We start from the raw sequence: 20,343 nt of genomic DNA on the forward strand, positions 1-20,343 counted from the left end.
ACACACACACACACACACACACACACAGTGGATTAGAATTACAAGATCAAAAAATAGATTAATACACGTGCACGTGCAGAATACGGACACTAATAGACAGGTACTTAATTCTGGCTTTTACAGTGATGGTACTCAGAATTGTGGAAAGAAAAATAAGACAGACAGCGTGGTCATCACAACGAAGGACAAAAATGAAGACAAACCTAAAAAAAAACACTGCATGGGGATGAAAACAATGACTAAGATCTTCCTCTGTGCGAATGTAATGATCTAAAATGAAAAACAGCACCTTCCAGCTGCTGACACATGCTGTCAAAAAGAGCTCTAGGCACATATCTTACAGTATGTGCCCTGTGTGAGCTCTGTGTGTGCACTGGTCCCCCAAACAAAGTCAGGGAGGCTGTGTTCTGGGACATGCACCAATTGGGCTTTACAGTGTCTGACAAATTGACGAGTCTGTGAAGACTGCTCACACACGGTGGGCCGTTAGTCTAAGCCCCGCCCACATCACACTGCATCTCCTGTGATACACATCATGTGATTTTACAGCATTCCGTCTTTTCCAGGATTCTTCTAGACCAAATCAATCGCCAAATCAATCACCAAATGTGCCATGTTTGATTTAGCGCTCGTGTGCCATCTCCAGCTGGAACCGTGTGAAACAGTGGGGTGGCCCGCCAAACTCAATGACCTACTGAACTAGTTCACGCACTTCACAGTGCTCTAAAACCTCGCACAGACGTGACAAGACACTGACACCCTCAGCCTTCCCCCTAGAAAGTCCCCTAGGAGGTAATACAAGGTAATACCATCCATATCGAAAAAATAATCAATAAAATAAAAATCAATAAACATGCTATCACAAATTCTGTGAAAAACTACAATGTATTTTAGTCTACGGACTAAATCAGAAACGAACAGTGCCCAGGTGTTTGAGAAGAAGGGAGCACTTTTAAAGTGTGAACACGGTGTTATTTTGATCCAATTACAGGATGTTCTCCCAACTGAATTCTACAACACAATTTACAACACAATTTTGACCTTCAGGCAAAACACTTTGGGAATTACTCAGTTTTGCCATGTTCAAGTCACTGATTTGCTTCCTGAAAGTCCAGATATTAAGTGCTTTGATGATCAACAAATTGCTCATGTAATTCCCTCTATGTGATAAAGAATATATAGATGTATGATATGTTATTTTTCTTCACAAATAATGCTTAATTAAACACAAGGCTTTAGCTGAGTGTGTGTGTGCACGTGCGTGCGGAGGGAGAGTAGAACGATGGATAGAACCAAAGGAAGAGCTGGATGAGACTTTTAGTCTAACCTTTAGCCGGCAAATTGCTAAAAACTACAAGGGAAAGGTTACAGACTCCCCATGTGTGTGTGTATATGTGTACGTGTGTGTGCTCCGTTTGGCGTGCAGCCTTTCCGGCTCACTAGGAGTCATATTTTATTAAACAAAAATGGCGCCCAAAAGTCACACTCCAACACACACATATACCACCCTACCCACACTCAGGCACGCATGCTCAACCACAACCAATTGCCCTCACAGAATCTGACAATGCATTTAAGACTTCAGGGGAAAGGTTATAGACTACAGGGGAAATTACAGTGAGTTATAGTCCTGCAGCACAACCTGATAAAAAAGGTGTATGGAATTAATGAGCTAATGGTAGTGAAAGGTAAAATGATACAGACAGGAAGATAAAGGTATTGATGGGTGTCAGAGACCAATTCAAACAGTCCACCTTAAACAGACCAACTCAAACAGACCAACTCAAACAGACCACCTTAAACAGAAGCCAGGCCCATTAACCTACAACTGCCAGAGGTTTATAGGATTATGAGTTTCATCCACGTTTCTCCTCCCTCTCTCTTTCTCTCCATTTCTCACTAACTGAATCAGTAGTGGTGGATTGAGTGAACGCAATAGGGCTGATGTGATTATCGCGTTAACATTTGTGTGTGTGCGCATGTGCATGTCTGCGGGAGCGCGTATCTGTGACTGTGCAGGCGTGTGAGCTCTTCATGGCTGCTGGCGGAGATGAAGCTGTTGCCTGGGGGTTATATCTCATAAATAAACAAATAAATGAGAGCGTAAACATTTACATAAACAGTTGAACAAACCGCCCTCCGAAGGTCTGACTCATCACTGGCTCACCATCACTCAACCCCAGTGTGTCAGCACACTGACAACACACACACACACCCTTCAATTAGTCTCTCTCGTTCACTCATCCCTCCCTCCATCATTCTTCCACACCCCTCCATTTTTTCCATCCCTCTATCATTCTTTCTTCCTTCTCACCATCATCTTTCCCTCCTTTTCTGTCATCTTTCTCTCCATCTCTCTCTCTCTCTCTCTCTCTCTCTCTCTCTCTCTCTCTCTCTCTGTATCACTGCATGTTTGTCCACTCAGATTTGTTGTTAGTTAAAGCTTAACAGATGCTCTGGTGTGTAAGCTTGTGTGTATCATGGATTAACTTCAGTAACTTTACCATATGGCCTAAAAAGCAGTGTTGTTTAGTACACAGTCAGTTAAATAATACAGGTCATACACACACAGGGAGTGAGACAATAAGGCAGAGACATGAGCTAAATGCCACAATGGTTCCACCCAGCACAGGTTTGTATGTCAGACGATGCATCATTCACACACACACACACACACACACACACACACACACACACACACACACACACACACACACACACGCGCACACACACACACACACACACACACACACACACATACAACTTTATAATTGCAAAAACACACATTTAGTATTTAGGTTCCAAATAAAATATGTTTGATTATGCTTTCCCACGTTCCATGTTAAAGTGTCGACAGGATAATATATATATATATTTTGCACTGCTCAGATTCTATCTACAGTCCATCTAATCAAAGGAAATGATTTAACTGCCAAAAAGCTGAACTGATAAACAAGAAATAAAACTGAATGCTGCTGTTTTACAGTATATAGGCACAGACTAAAGGAATAGATTATATTCCCTTCATGGGAACTGTGTGCATCCTGTGATGCTAGGAGTTCAGAACTAGGAGAATCTACCTGTTATCACACAGACCTTCAAGGACACACAGACCTGTGAGGACCAGATAGACCTGCGAGGACACACAAACGTCTGAGGACACACATATCTGTGAGGACCACACAGACCTGTGAGGAACACATTGACCTGCGAGGACCACACTGACCTGCGAGGACCTGAATGAAACAGGAAAGCAGACCAGGCCAAGTGTCATCAGGCCCTTCAAAGTAGCCTATAGGACTAATGCTAAAATGCAATGGATTGACCTGACTGATTTGATTTTATTGGGAGTGAATTCAGCTGTTTTCAAGTCAGCTACAGGACAAGAAACATCTGCTCAAATACATAATTTAACATAGAATGAACATAACATTCTTTATTCTTCACAAGAAATTACAGATTGTTCTGTGGTTCATACATATTGGAATTATTTTCAGGCATACGTGCGTGCATACGCATGCACACACACTCTCTCTCTCTCCCTCTTTGTCCATGGTCCTGAAAGCCTAATCATCATAGTTCATTTAGGTTTCTCAGGCATAGCAACAACTCTAGTCTATAAACACACCAAATGCAACTGATACAAACTGATAAGAAGATATAGCAATCAAACCCACATATAACCTGCAATTTCTCTTCATCAGTTAGTGATTAGTGATGTTGTTAACAAAAATGTTTGCTGGCAAAATAAATCTTGGAGTGCCTTAAATTGCAAGTTCCTTGAAATTTCTGTAGCTTTCTGCTTACATAGTGATCACCTAGCACCCATCTTACCTTTATAAATCCATCCACCTAAGAGTACCTAATCATGGCCAGTGCTTTTGCAATGATACACTTAAAATAACAAGCAGTGTTCTACGGAGCGTAGTGGTGATATACCTGGAGCCCCAATGAGGATCAGTGAAGACATAAGAATAGGATTTGGATCAGGGTAATAGTTAAGGTTAGGTTTAAGTGGGGGAAAAAAAAGAGAAAATAGATAGATAGATAGATAGATAGATAGATAGATAGATAGATAGATAGATAGATAGATAGATAGATAGATAGATAGATAGATAGATAGATAGATAGATAGATAGATAGATAGATAGATAGATAGATAGATAGATAGATAGATAGATAGAGATTTAATTTAAAAAATTCAAGCAGAAAATAAAGCACATTCTTTCATCAGAAACACCAGATTTCTTACTTCTAAACCACAATTCGCTTAATTCCATTTGCATCATTTTTGTGCCTTCTTCAAACACACACACACAAACATAACAATCACTGTATTAAGAAAACTATTACATGAGCTTGATTTACTTTCTACTTTACTTCATTCCATCAGCAGCTTATTAATACACTCATCTAGTGTGAATGCTCTCTCCTGCTCATGCTAACATACACACACATGCACACAAAAATCTATAAAATGATATTAATCTATGGCTATTTGCAGGTAATAAGATAACATTTTTCTCAAATGTGGAGGGGGTTGTTGGTTAATGGTTTTCTACGCATCAGGGAGAGAGCCACTAAAACAGCTATAATTAATATGTGTGCATGTGTTTGCGTGCGTGCGTGTGTGTGTAGCAACACCATTTCCATTAAAGCCTCTTTTCCAAGGACCAGCAAAACTGACCTCACAAGACATGTGTGTGGGCATTTGGCACTCACAAACACACACAGTCACACACAGATACACACACACACACACACACACACACACACACACACACACACACACACACACGCATGCACACCAGAACACATGTGTGTATTTCCTGTGTCATACACATATCCTACATTCCATAGCACAGTGTAAACACAAACACACACTCACCATCTGTCAGACAGGAAACCTTGCTAATGCTTTCTCGTTGTCTTGCTGCTCACTGACAAGCTAATTTGGTTGTCACCTCATTATGGCGCTTAGATGATCCAACTGGAAACCAAATCAGCCACATCATACAAGATATCTGCACACACGAAATGGAAGTTCAGGGCAATCTGACAGCTTCCAAATGTTACTCAAGGAATGACTAAACTTTTGATACAATATTCTAAAATATACTGCCTTTAAAATAGAAGCCAGCTTGGTGGCCAGTAAATGAGCTCTTCCTTCACTACGAAAGGTTCTGATTGATCTGTTGTGCTTTTTGTTGAGATTGACAGAAAGGGTGTAGATCAGTACATCATCCATGTTAACAACTTAATTGTGTTCGTTCAAGGTGTCTGCGAACATCGTTCATGACTGCAAGACTGAAGGGCCATTAGCAAGTATATAAGGTATCACTTGACACTTATAATGCCTCAGGTGATGCTGAAAGCCATCATCCAATCATCTCCCTCCTTGATGCAGATCTGATTGCATGCACTCCGTAGGTTAAGGGCGGCAAAGCGGCACACACCTCCGAGGCGTGTGATGACCAGAAAAGAGTGGATAATGACACTTGACTGCAAGGGCAGAGGACACTGTCCTTCTTCTGCACAAAGAAAATGTCTGCTTGGGGGACATGGAGGTTCTGTAAAAACCTGCTGCAATACCTCTCAGGCATAACCCTACATAACCGCTGACGGCCATACATGAGGCTCGCCATTTGGGGAGGGCTTGTCCCCACCAGAAGATCTTTCAGTTTCCTGGGTGATGAGAAGACAGAAATTAGACTTTCTAAGACTTTTGTGAAGGAGAGACTATAATGGATTAACGGAATATCCATGCTCGTAAGTGACGTATGATCATCCCAAACAGGGTAATTCCAGCTTTACTTCCTCACATGGACCGTTTCGAATGATGGTGCTGATTCCAGGCACTGGAGGCAGCGATAGTGAGGGCAGATTCAGAAGGTGAACGAGGGCCTCGTCTCAGCTGTAGTTATTCCATGCTGCCATTTTTAACACCTGGGAGGATGGACAAAAACTGCTCTGAAACAACGTTGTGAAAAGACAGCAAAGTCTCCAAGTCTCCACCTCACCTTGCTCCCAAACCACAGTAGCCCACTCCAAAGCACGGTCAGTAAAGACTGATATCAGATTGACGATTTTAGAAGCATGGAAGATTGGAGTAAGATAGCAGGCAAAGTACAAGGAGTGCTGGAGAGGAAAACCTTTACACTTCTTAGGAGTGCCATCAAGCTTGTCTGGTAGGGTGGATTCAGTGACGGGAACGCTCAGCTCACTGGGCTGGTGAGGGAGTGGGAGTCAGCTGCACTGGGAGAAGCTGTGCCGCTGAGGTGGAGGGTTGTTATACAGCATCCATTACCTCTTTCATGGCAGGACCTGGATCGAAGAGTGACGGTCTCCCAGGAGTCTTCCGTGTTCTGACATGGCCTGTGTCAAATCAGACCAACTCTCCAGGCAGCCCACTCCCCCTGTATGTGCCTGAATGCAGGGGCTTAAGCAGAACGGACTAGGCAGATAAATCCAAAGGATGGGGAAACAAAGGCAGAGCACACGCCACAGAGAAATATTCCCAAAATGCTAGACAAAGACTGGAGCGATGTCGACGAGCGTCGGGAATGACATTTCATCAACAACATGGCAAAAAAGGCAAGGAAGTTTAGCCAGATATGAAATGATTTAAAGCAATAAATCTAAATGTTAGCTTACCTTCGTTGATTTATGGATGAGTGGAGAAAATATGAAAAACCTTCTTTTATGCTAATGAATTAGTGTATTAACCCTAGAAATAATATGGCTGAATCCATACTGCAGTGCCCAGCACTAGCAAAAGAAATCCTATATCTGACTTCTCTGTGATGAAAACGGATGTCTTGTCTGCGGCGTGGCTCAGGTTTAAGTAATTGTATGCTATAACATCTAACTCTAACTTGCTGGAACAAAGACAAATTAATCATGATGACATTTTAAAAGGGGGCATATTGTGGAAAAAATCACCTTTTCAGTGCTTGTGCACATATATTTTTATACCTGGGATACCTACCAACCCACAAACTGTGAAATACGACAATCCAGTCAGTCTCTTGAGGGCTGTCTACATCAGAAAATATGGGCTAAAACAAGCCGGTTAGATTTGGCTCCCTTAAACATGTCACTAAGAGAGTCATTAGCATTGTACCGCACTCTCCATTTGAGTATTAACACCCCCGGCTACCTTTGCGAAGGTGCGCCTTTATTTTGTCTCGTAAGCACTGGATCTACTATCAGTCTATCAATATGTCAAATCTAAGAGGTTAGCACTGTAATTGTTCTGTTGTTGGTTGCGCAGACCAGCACAGAGCCATATATCAGCCTCCTGCCTGTGAGGACAGAACAGCTGAGTGGATAAAGTTTATTTTTGATGGCAACGTCCCACTTACAGTAGGCAAAAACCTGTAGCTGTGTGTGTGCTAACCACTTTGTGTCTGACTGCTTTTACCTGGGTCAGTACAACGCAGAACTAGCGGCGACCCTTTTACTAAAAGAGGGATCCGTAGCTATTAACTGTCCACGGCAAAGCTGCAGACCAGGGAACATGTAGTTAGCTAAGTATTTAAAAATAATTATGCCAAAATATGTTTCTTTGGCCACTCTCTAATGCTAACAGCTGAGGTAGCTAATATATTAGATGTAATTTTCTAGAAAGTAATTGGCATTACAATCGGCAGGATCCACAATAATGTTAACACCATTGAATTGATATCTAGTTAAACTTGCAAGACAACTTGTAAGACAAACTTCATCTCACCAACACGTGAATAACGTGAGAAGAAACATTTCAGTTGCATTCCACCCAGGTAGCTAATCAGGGATTAGTGACATTAGCATGCTGTGCTGAGGGAAAATGTGCTTTACACACCTATAGCAAACGGACACGCTTTGCAGGGTGTAAGTGTATATGTTAGCTCATGTTAGAAGGAGCAGGGAGCTGCCCTCAGTGGAAAGAATGAGATTCTGGTTCAAACATATGGTGGTACACTGCGTTTTTTCAGGCAGCCATGTTTCTCTCTGTTTCTCGCCAAAGACTATATAACCTACCGTCCTTGATACTTGTAGTATTTTGGCAAAGCATGTCATAGACATTTCATTAAGACCACAAGGAACTGTGGTAATTTGTGTAAAGGAGCTATAATAGGTCCCCTTTAAGCAAATGTCAATTCAATTTGGGTGACCTCATTTATGATCATGCATTGGTGTGTCATTGCAATTAGTGCTGTATGCAAACACAGAACCTTCATTTCAAACAAGACATCTTACTGGGTTTACTTACCCAGGCCAGTCTTCTTAAAGACACCATATTATAAATACATGTTGTGAATGTAAGGATCCAGCCAAACACACAGCAAACTGCACTGTAAGTCCATTACAAATATGAAAGACTCATTTATTTGTTCACATCTCATGTCCTTCAGTTAGTGTCATTTCGTAGAAAAAAAAAATTAGCTGCTTATAAGAAAATGCCTTTTTAAAATGAGTGTATTATCTTTGATTGCCTTAACCTGCCATAGTTTACGATGTCTGGGCTATTCCCTGTTATAGAAACCAACACCACTCCCCACCTTGTCTCCTTCTCAACATAATCCTCTAATTTATAGTGCAATTACTTGTTAAGGCTTCACTATTCTTTCTTTCTTTCTTCTTCTCTGTCCTCATCTATCCATTCATCTATCCATACAACTATCCATCCTCTCTTCAATGGCTTGATTTAGCTGCTTCCATGTGCTTTGACTCCCTGCCAGTGGTTACAGGAGGCCACATAAATGTCACTGTGCCTTCCGTCTCAGTGTGCGTTTGTTGTGTGCATTAGCGGATGTGAGTGTGTGTGTGAGTGTGTGTGTGTGTGTGTGTGTGCGCGCGCGCGCTCTACCGGGCGTGAAATTAAATCTGGCAGAGTTTTAGGGCCCAGGCTCATGTGGACATCTCCTCAGAAGGCCATGGGTACACAGTGCGTATGTTATGACTAAAGCACTACACCCTCCCACCTCACCCCTTTGTTTATATGACAGAGACAGAGAGGGGGGGGGGAGCAGGCCAAGGCAAAATGCATTACTTATGACATGTGTAGTCTTTCTCCACGTGAACATCAGTACATCTTCACTCTACTCACGCACCGTATAGACCAACATAAACACCCAGCAGAGGTGAATGAATGTGTGTGTGTGTGTGTGTGTGTGTGTGTGGAGAGAAAGAAGCATGTAAGCATATAGCTCTTATTTTTCTCTGCTGGTTTTCTTTCCTTTCTGTTTTTGCAGTGTTTTTATGTGAATACCTCTTGGTCTAAATGACAGTTTATTATTTCCCTCTGTTTCAAGTTAGAATGAGAACAAGCTAGACAATGCTGGGAAGAGGAAACCTGGCAAGCTTGAACACACCCTTCAACAAAAAGGGTTAATTTCTTCAGTTCTTGCTTCAAAAATATTCACATCACTAAACCTATATAGCAGTCTTGTCTAGTCTTTCGTGTATCATTAAAACAATTCCAGTCAACATCAGGCCTGTTCTGGCCAATTATTGGCCCGTTTATGGTAAAGAAGCAGTTCCATATCTGTTCTGCTGGTATGTTACCCTGGCTTAGACTAGTTTTACTTACATTTACAGCATTTAGCAGACACTCTTATCCAGAGCGACTTACAAAAGTGCTTTGTCATTTACTCATAGAATACATCCTAGTACAGTACAGTAGGTTAGACTCCAACATACCAATGAACTAGAATACTGTGGAATACAAGGAAGAATGCTGATACCTAGAAGTGCAAGTTACATAAGGTCTATCTTAAACAATGATAAGTGCAATAAACAATAAGTGCTAGAGTGTGTTAAACAACATAAACAATTCCCTACAATAAGTACTAAATTAGTCAGTCAATATGGGAGCAGTGTCAGTTGTCCTTTAAATATTCTGCAAATAGATGGGACTTCAGTCTGCGTTTGAAGACTGCAAGGGACTCTGCTGTCCAGACAGCAAGCAGGAGTTCATTCCACCATCTTGGAGCCAGGACAGAAAATAGTCTCCATGCTTGTCGTCCATGAGACCTGAAACAAGGTACTTCTGTCTCCTCTCGTCTGACTCATTACGCCGGGCAGATTAGGGAAGCACTGAACATACTGTAGTCTGGCTGTCCCACAACAGAGTCCATCCATCCTCCATCAGAGTCTGTCCATCTGTACCAGCTGCAGGAACACCTGGTCTCCGTCTGGCGTTGGAGAGGGAGCCCTGAAGCCCTAGAACTGTTTCAGCACGTCCTGTCCCACAGCCTCTTTCCCCCATTTCATGCACTGAAGCTGCGACTTAAGGACACCAAACCTTTCTCAGACATCAGTGCTTTAAACACTGTCTACTGCCAGAAGGATGAGTGTCATTTCCGCATATTGTATTGTGTTTCAGTGAGCTTAACATACAACTTCAGGATTTGTCTTATTTATTTTACTTTACTGTCTAATTATGGAATCATTGTATCGCGGTAGAAAGTAGGCAAAATATTACTGTGAAAAATCTAAAAGATGTTGCCACTACAAATCATAAGAAAATCCCCCACAACACCAAATCAGATTAAAGGTTTGGCCTCCTCATCTCATTTGAATAATGGACATTGAATGGTGGGTTGTGGAAAGCAGATAATACAGATTCTACTTTTATATATTTTATTCTGTGTCCATGGACTCGGGCAGAAAGTAAAAGGGATCAGGTCAGATTACAGTGCAGAAGTCTTGGATGAAAGATGGACTTTGTGTGGCTCGTTGTGCAGGTTGGATTAACTGCTGCTCACACCAAAAGAGACAGCGCTAATGTGGCTAAATTACATTAGCTACATGACATGTAGCTAATGTAACAGACCAGTGGTAAAGGTCCCTGTTGACGAGGTCTTACACAAATCTCTGCGCTTTAACAGAGCTATCGCACTGATAGGACGGGGGCACATAGGGCATTGGGATTTTGTGCGGAGATAAAAGATCCTAACAGATCAGTGAAGGAAATACAATGGCAAAGGGAGGAGGCATGTGAGAAAGAGACCATACAAACAAACAAAAAAAACCTCCTCATGATACTGTTCCACGGCAAGCTGGCCGCTTTGAATATGTGAGTCGTCGGATTAAGATGACCCTTCTGCCCCGCCCTGTTTCTGTCTCTGCATGTTTTTCAGATTTCTTCCTTGCCTCTCGTACACCTCTCTCCCACGAGAGCCGCGCAGGTCTGTTACCTCCCTGAATCAATCACTCCTCCTCTTCCATCCCACCAGTCTCAGAAAAGAAGCACATATGGATGTGACCTTATGGCAAGTTTAAAGTTCTGAATCTAAAGCAACATTTAAAAAGTATATGAATATAAAACATTGGACTTGAAAAAAACCCCCACATAATTCACATATCAAAATACAGAATACAAAATACACAGTAAATGGCATGGTAGGTGCGTGCACACACAGACACACACACACACCTGAGATGAGCCAAGATGACATTGAGTGAGGCAGTGTTGACTGTTCAGTCAGCCTGGTCACATTGGCTCATCAGCCTCTGCGTCATTAATCTTCATTTTCCACACCTTGATTGGATAATGACATCTTTCATGGTGTCCCGTTTCAGACAGGAATGCCTACAGGAGACTGGGTTTGGCTGACTTTCTCCTCTGGTCAGCAGGCTTCATGCCTCCAACTCATCAGTGAAACACACATGTACATTGTGTGCGTGTGTTACATTTAGTTTAGGTTTACATTTTTAGTTTAGTTTTCTTTTTTTCAGGACAAAATATTTTCAAATGTCCTCCACAAAAAAAGTTTTTTTTTACTCTTTCAAAACCAGTAAAATGGTTACTAAGGTTAAGGGTAAGTTTGGGAAAATATCTAATAATTACATTATTATGTGATATATGTATGACCACTTCATGTCAGCAAATGTATACGCATGGCTGGAATTTACCTACACTCTGGAGTCTTTACAGAGATTTAGAATTAAAGGATAGGTTTACTCGTTTTCATGGCTTATTAAAATTCATATTTCCCATCATTTATAGTCATGTGTAGGACAATTTGTCATGACTGGACTCTTCAAACGCTAGTGTAGCTTAATAGCAGCTAACAGTACAAAAACAAACAGTCCAGAAACCGGCTGCCAGGTAACGGGTAGTAGTCAAACAAAAAACGTAATCCAAAAAAATCAGCACAGATCAAAAACCCCTACACTAGAGAGCCACAACACTCACACCGCGTACTTCTCAAAACACAGATGGGTAAACGAGAAGTATTTACAGGGAGGTGGTAATGGATAGCAGGTTAATAGTCAGAGAAAGGCAGTATTCAGGTGAAGGCATTCTGGATGGGCGTGGACTGTTGGCCAGCGACGACTGACTGGGTGAGCTGAGGTGGGTTGCAGACGTGACAACCTCATGACGGCTTTCGCATTTGAAAACCGCTACTTCTCCCTGGACATGTCCCATTGACGCAATTCCTTGAGTCTTCCAAAACCCTAATGAAGGTCCTTTTCAAAAACATAAAGCAGAGATTTACAGATGTTTGTGTCTTTGTGTATTTAATTCAGGACATGTTCTGAACATCATTGATTATTTAGAATTACCTCTAGCTGCCAAAGTCAGAAAAACCTGATTTTTTTTTTCTTTTGGTAGAACAAGTTTGAATATACTGTAAGTTTACCATTCTCCAAAAAGGGCATTTTTGAAGGCTAAAACTATTCCCACTGGATTAAGTTTAAGACCAGTAAAAGGTTTAAGTAAGGTGTCCACACTAAAGCTTTTCCATGGGGTTATGCTACATGCAATTATTGATAGAGAAACAACATTTTTATTAAACTATAGATTGAAAAATCACAATCCTTTAAGTTCCTCTTCAGGGAATTTCAAACTTCCGTACTCCACCTTCTCTCTTTGCTAATCATTCTCTCCCTCTGAACCATTCCCCGCCCAGTATTCACAGCCGTCCGTATGGAGCTCAGTCTTTGCCTCCACGCTTTATATTCCACTCCTGCTTTGTCTAATGTCTTTCCGTCTTTTTCTCCCTGCACACCTTTTAAGCGAGCGTGGTGTTGAGTTGGCGTGTGTGTGTGCACGTTGGCTAGATCAGCACAGATCAGAACTGACAGCACAGTGGTGCGTTTGTGTTTGCCGTGAATGTAATGTACCTACCAAAGACACAAAGGAAATGTGCTAACACAAACATGTGCCAGTATTGGTATCTTGTCTTCTTTCTACTATGTCTGTAGTATATGTTCGTTTACCCTTGACACTAATTTCAGAACATTTCCTTGTAATTAAAAAATAGGAAAAAACTGACTCAAAACACACAGTCAAGGCCTAGAGACAGTGGCTGGATAGTTGCAGAACACCTTTGTGAATTTTCCAGTCAAAGGTTTTTGTAAATTAAGCAGTAAATCTGTAGAATTCTTACAGAGCTGGGACTACTTTTTGACAGGGAAGAATTTTTGGCAAAGCTGTATCAAAACTTCTGCCTGATTGTGGAGAGATATCACAAAACCTTAGAGAAAGTCATTCCAATTGGGGCTGCTTTACCATGTTGCTACAGCACTCAAAACTTGGACTAAACTTTCAGAAGACATCCAATCATGTCTGTCTCGTTCTGCATCTCCTCTGTAGGTAACAGTCTACCCTGAGCCCTTGAAATACTGACAGCCCAGAATAACACAAAAAGAAAGATACAACTGTTTGAGGGCTGAACTAAACTGCTCCATTAACTTTAACTGATTGAGTCATCGCAAATCAATAGCAAACAATTTAGCCCTTTGGTGTTGCAAAAGTAACTGTGTGTGTGTGTGTGGGTGGAAAAAAACACACCCAAGCCTGCTACTCCAAATATGTATAACTGGTCATTATTACCTAGTTATTAAGAGCCCGTGCTGCAGTTACGACTAATTTTGCATTGTAGATGGATCTTTTGCCCTACAAGCCAGTGGCGGAACACTGGAGCAGAGCACTAGTGCAGAACGCTGGAGCACAACGTTAGTGCAGGACGCCGGAGGACAGCGTTAGTGCAGAACACTAGTGTTAAAATACCCCCATTAGCTAAAACCCAGGCCCTTCAACTGGTGTCAGTATCAGATAAACAGTGTACTGGGAAAGGCTACAGTTACGGTCAGAAGTTCACCTCTCCTTTATCGGCCCCTTTCTCTCCCCTCTTCGGCACTCTAAAACAAAGATCCAACACCTCTCAGTTAGTCTCCTCCCGACACACTTCTGCCCACTTACTTCTGTGTTTGCAGAAAGCTGAGAGAGGCCATGTTAGGGGGCTAGGATTACTGACAGAGTGAAAAGAAAAGACATCAAGGAGTAAATCACGAATCCTGGCGGACGGAAATCGGCCCTAGCACTTCAGTTAAGGGCCCTAGCTTGCATTCTGGAGGACACCCTCCTGTGAGTCAAAGTGCATTCACGGAGGTTCACAGCAGTGCGGAGCTTATTGTCCTCCATGCTGTATCACAGCTGAATCTACGCACTGGCTAATTGTTAAGCCCTCTGTGGCTGGAGTCAGGTGTAGTGCTGTGGTTCTTCAGGGGTGCAGTGTGACACCACTGTCACATGTCCTAGCCGGCATTAGGGGACTTGGCAATGCAGTGAAAGAGAAGGATCATGTCAAAACCCAAAAGATTTATGGGACTGAATTGCACAATACTCCAAGGTATCATGGGAGTACACCCTGAAGTACCTTGAAGTGGCAAGTTCTTTCTGCCCTAAATGTACCATGAAGGTTGTCGAAAGAAGAATTGAATGATCGAGGGATTGTGGTTCAAGCTATGATTTGAGTGCAGTGTGGAGAAGTGCACACTACGAGTTACAGAGAGTGTAGCAGCAACATCTATAGTGTCCCCTTAGGCTAACAGTTCAATGTGAAGAGAGCCCTCAGGCTATGCAAAACCATAGAGTAGTGCACACGCTGTACTGTTAGAGTATCCTCAGGCACTGTGGAACAGTCACTGGTGATAGTAACACGCCCCCCGCCTACACACACACACACACACTCTATAATACATTTACTTAATACTCCAACAGCATGGAGGACACCATTCATAGAACTGGAAACACACAGCTGTGTACATCTCCCCAAAAAGACACCCAAATAACTGATGCACATACACTCTTAGCCTGAGCTATTTTTAGAAGCCACCCAATTCATGTTGGAAATGTTTTAATTGATAGTGCAGTCTCTTTCAAGGAGGGATATTACTACAAATACATATGCTCAAACACATTTTAACATTTTTATTTGGGTCCAATATTTTAATGCCTTATAAAATGTAATATTAGGATAAAAGTTAATGTGAGATGATACATTTTAAACATAATAAATGTTAATAACAATTACTATTAACTGTTTTAATGGTCAAAACAATAGCAATGTTTAAAATGTTTGAGTCTTATTACAGAAATTCCTTTTAATACATGCATGCAGGCAGACACACACACACACACACACACACACACACACACACACACACACAATGAGATTCATTATTGATGATCTTCAGAAGGGGAAATGAAATGAGTGCAATCCAGACCACATGTAAACCCACTCGAAGTATGAGCTCATGTGAGAGAGACTGAGGTTCTAAATAAATGCTTAAATATGAAAAATCTTTATTCTTGGTATCTGAAAATCTTTGGTCCATTTAAATCCCCCACAATGAAAAGCCCAACAGTATAAGCTGTGTGCAGGGAGTGCACATGCATGAGTGTGGGGCATTTACATAGCTTTAAGTTTACCAGTTATCACACACACAAAGTGAGCATGCCTTTTCATTATGTCTCTTTCATATACACACAGTGAGTCTCTGTAGAGGAGTAAACAGATTTTGCTTGCAGGGGCTGTATTTGTAGCTTTAGTGAATGTACCATTCGTTTCACAATTTGCTACAGTTATGATAATTATGTGGTGGTATGCCTAGATCTGGAATGCTTTTTTTTAAAGCTGCTGAATCTGTCCAATTATTTTTAAACTAATGAGACAATGAAATATGTTTAATACGTTTCATTTAGCCATTTCCAATACCGTGATCTCGCGTTAATGTTATTCTAAAATGTTCATTCTAAAATGATTGGCACAGACAGAAAGTCTGAGGAAAACCGTGCGTATTGTAACACGTAAGCGTCATGTGTGCTGCTGTATCAGACGGTTCACTGGCCGCGCCGCATGTCGAGTGTTTTCACCAAAGTCATGCGTTCAAACGGGGCTGGCGAGCTACTGAAATTACTGCCATTATCGCACAAGTCATACAATTCAAAATCCTTTATGATCCCTTTCTATAACAGTGTAGATTTACTAACTCGTTTTAGTTATTCAAATTAATACCTCCGCATTTGCCTTATGTGCGTAAACGCCTTAATTGTCACATTAAACTTCTTTTCCACAAAATTCATGGCAACGACCACAAGCGAATCAACCGGCTTGTAACCAACCTGCGTGTTTTACATTAATACACGAATACAATTTCAGTTCCGTTCTGAAACGCACCGATCAGACCTTTTCACAATCAACAGTTCAGAGCCTCGGAACCAATTCAGTAAATAGCCGCTAACTAAAGTGAAATTGCATATGCACATTGTAAAACAGAACAGAGCCCATTGACACAGCTGTCAAACTGGCAAACTCGCTCAAATAGACACAATAGCCATATGCTCGCTTTAGTGCTTTGGTTTCGGAGACTTGGTAGCATTCCTGCTGACAGCCCATCAAGCCAAATGTCCAGCAAAATGACTAACAAATTTCTACTAGGTTGCACGTCGCTCTTACCTCCAGAGTTTCGGGGCAGCTCACACGACGTAGCCTCTTGACAAAAGACACACACAAAAAAGAAATAAATCCGTTAAAAGTGTCCACTGTATGTATCGTTGTAGCGGACCCTGCTGGGGTCCTGCCGTGCGAGCAGAACTGAAGGCAAGGATGGTCCCTACAGCCTAGTCCCAGCGCAAGCGTGTGTGGCGGGGGCTGCAGCATCATAGGGATCGATAGCGCCGGAGCTGGGAACGAGCGGCCGCGAAACCCCGGAATGGATCGGGAATCAGCTCCATGAGCAAGGACCAGGAATCGGCGCCATCATCTGCTGCCACTGCTCGCTCATTAGCGCTCGTCTGGAGTAGTCGGACGCTGTCGTGAACACGCCACAGTTCTTACACCACTGACAAAATGGGCTTTATTGGTTAGCAAATGAAAGAGAAATCACTTCCCGCAAAACAAAGCAGGTGTTGTCGGTGAATCAGAAAAAGACCCACACCTGCGGGATATGGCTGTCGATCAATGTGGACAATACCCCGGAGTGGAGTGCTGGCTGATTGAAATGTGTAAAATTGATTGTAAGAAAACACGCGAAAACAGAGAGAGAATAGGGGACTGAAATTTTTTATTAGGTTTCATCGTATTATACATGAAACATAAACAATATTGTTTTTAATTGTGTTTTAGCAAAGACATTGCGACATTGCATTTTTTTTTTCCCCGCCCTGTGCAATTCTGTGTACTGTAGGATGCTAGGCAATGTGATCTAATGCACGAGGACATGCTCCGTTGTAACTCCTGTAGCGTGTTTCCCTTCTGCCCCGAGCTCCGGTAACGTGCTGTAACGATGCTTCTTGCTCTCTGCCCAAAGCAAGCAAGGTGTTCTGCCCTCTCCTCGATGTGATGCACAGACTGTGCACACACAGGGAGAACCACAGGTGCCACTGCTCTGGCGTAACGAGCCAAGGCATGCGCATGTTCATTATGCATAATTCCTGAGCGCGCTTGTGCCTTGCCTATCAAAGACATCGGAGTGAGGACATAGTTTAGATGACATAACAAATGAGACACATCTAAAACCAACATCTTTCTCTCCTTCCTTTATTCTTGTATGGACATGTCTCTCTCTCTCTCTCTCTCTCTCTCTCTCTCTCTCTCTCTCTCTCTCTCTCTCACACACATGCACACACACAGATGAGGCAGGTGTAAGATATTGCTCATCATCAGTAAAATGGGCAGGTGTGTACCGAGGTGGATTCGAAGGGTGAGTGGGGACAGAAGGAACCCTGCTGTCCAATGAATGATCTAGATAGGTTTCCAAGGAGACAGAGGTCACAGAAATGGGCCTCTGACACAACAGACACACAAACCATGCACATACTTTAGGGGAGAAAACATTCTCTGCACTAGTGCTGTTTAAACTCTTTATTAGTAGTCTGGGTGTAACTATAAGCAGCTATTAAGAGGCCAAAAGCATTTGTGAACATTTCTGACCCCAGATCACCATCCATCAACCATGCTAAAATGATCCATTGGCTCTTATAATTTACATTTCCATATGCCAAGAAGACACAAAAGTAATGCTTTCAAAATGTTATAAATTTGATTGAAAACAGGTTGTAGTGCTTCTGTGTTTTACACTAGTACCTTGACAACAAAGGCTGTCCACCATCCACAGTGAAGAGATTGTGAACAGTAGAGACACAGGTATGGTCTAACTAGAAAGGAATGCCTTCCAAAAGACAGGGGAGACTGGGGAGGCTTCTCGGAGGAGACTTGTGAGGGAAAACGGCGCATGGGGCCTCTTTGAAGAACGAAAGCAGTCTTGACGCCTGGCATACTTCTGTAGCAGCCTCTATTAACAAACTCATTCATGGTCACATACATCAGCAGAAAGACAGAGGCAACGTGCTAATAAGCAAATAAAGATAGCGGATCTGGGAAAGCAAGGTACCGGAAGATATGAAGAGGGGCACCAGTTAATGACGCAGGTAAGAAGGCTTTGGGAGACATAGAAGATAGAGCCCAGTTCATTAACTAAAGGTGGAGGGTGAGATGTTTTCCAGACCATGAAAAGATGACCAGGCAGGAGAGCGTATAAGAAGCGACCCAGGAACCATTCCTGCCCTCAAGGACCTGAAATCATGGGGGTATCTGTTGCCCACCAAAGACCAACACTGCCTCAAGCTGCAAAAGCAGTGGCAGTGACATGAAATGTTAACCTCTCCTGACACCCCCCCCCCCCACCCTTAAGCTCAATTCATGATGAATTTGCTTCATTTTACCCTTGTATAAACACTAAGCTAATGCGTGATCCACATATAATTAACATGCACCAATCACGATAGGTCCAAAGCATAATAAGAGGAGTAGTCGTTCCATTATTGTATAAAGATGATTATTTGTCTGGCCTTTTGCACATAATTACATTTTTGCTTAATAGGTATTATAAGGGGGAGAAAACACTGCTCAAGCTGTAATATCCTTCTATTGAATAAATATGAAAAAATGCATGCAAATACAATAATGGCTAATTGCACTTAAAACTAATGTTAATATATCTGAAGCAGAAGTGTGCAAAATAAAAATTGAAAATACACAAATACACAAGAGAATCATATAACATTGTTCAAACTGACATGTATTGTTAGGATAAAACAAAATGAATAGACTTGTTCTTTCCTCATGAATTAACTGTGGTTTTGCCTTTGGAAAGGAAAACAAAATGGTCATTTCTATAATGAATAATTCCAGTCTTACAGTACAAAGACACTGTGCTGTGGGGATGTGTGTAATCATTAAAAAATTATTTTATCTTATTAAGTGTTTTAAATGCAATTTGTATCTGCTTGTACCCTCAGAGGTATGCTCAGGAGGCATTAAAAAGCATGTGTGTCCTGTTGTGTCCTGATTTTCATTTATTTAAAACACTTCAGACATGCATATCAAATCACCAGGACTAAATATATAATGCAGGTGGATAGGTTTATGATGAGTGAAGCGAGAGGTCTGGGCCCTCCGCAAAACCTTAATGGTGTGGTGCAGGTTATTTGACATCATATGCTGTGTATAATTACAGTAGGAAGGATGGGTAGGGCAGCAGGGCTGGACGACGCCCTGCTAAATCTGGCAGTACATTCTCTTTTGCTTCCCTTAACACACCACCCTGAAATCACCTTAATTAAGCGAAACACTGATGAATGGGGGAGCCTGACCCCTTTGAAGAGCGGGTGAGGCGGTGGGCTCATGGAGGATACTATGAGGTGAGCGGACTGGGCCATGTGTGAAACACTCACTAATGGTTTGGCACAGGATAGCTGACATCTTATCCTGGGTGTAATGCCAGGGTGTGCAAAGCAGTGTATGTTTGCTGATGAGCGACGCTATTGAGAATCAGTGAATTATAGATGTGAATTGTACACCCCGAAAGAAGAGTCTCCCAGCGGGGAGTCACTCGGGGCCAGTCACTGTGACACCCCCCTCCCCACATGCCATGGCCACCAGTGGGATTCCTACCCCCCCCCCCCCCCCCGCCCCCCTTTAGTTATGACACTATCAATAACCGCACTGGTTGCACTGCAGTCTTATGAGATTCATAAGAAAAGAGCTGTCTTCCTTTGAAGTA

The 20,343-nt window shown here is 42.2% G+C and overlaps 1 protein-coding gene across 2 annotated transcripts in view; it reads right to left on the reverse strand.

Annotated features, from left to right (window-relative positions):
* Positions 1 to 16,898, reverse strand: part of dlgap1b (discs, large (Drosophila) homolog-associated protein 1b) — a 79,386-nt gene extending 62,488 nt beyond the window's left edge. For both annotated transcript variants that reach the window (XM_035530718.1, XM_035530717.1), the window contains exon 1: positions 16,737 to 16,898. The gene's annotated coding sequence lies outside the window, so the exon portion shown is untranslated. The remainder of the gene's footprint in view (positions 1 to 16,736) is intronic.
* Between the last annotated feature and the right edge of the window lie 3,445 nt (positions 16,899 to 20,343).

This window comes from Electrophorus electricus, chromosome 10 (assembly GCF_013358815.1).
Source record: "Electrophorus electricus isolate fEleEle1 chromosome 10, fEleEle1.pri, whole genome shotgun sequence".
Classification (NCBI taxonomy): domain Eukaryota; kingdom Metazoa; phylum Chordata; class Actinopteri; order Gymnotiformes; family Gymnotidae; genus Electrophorus; species Electrophorus electricus.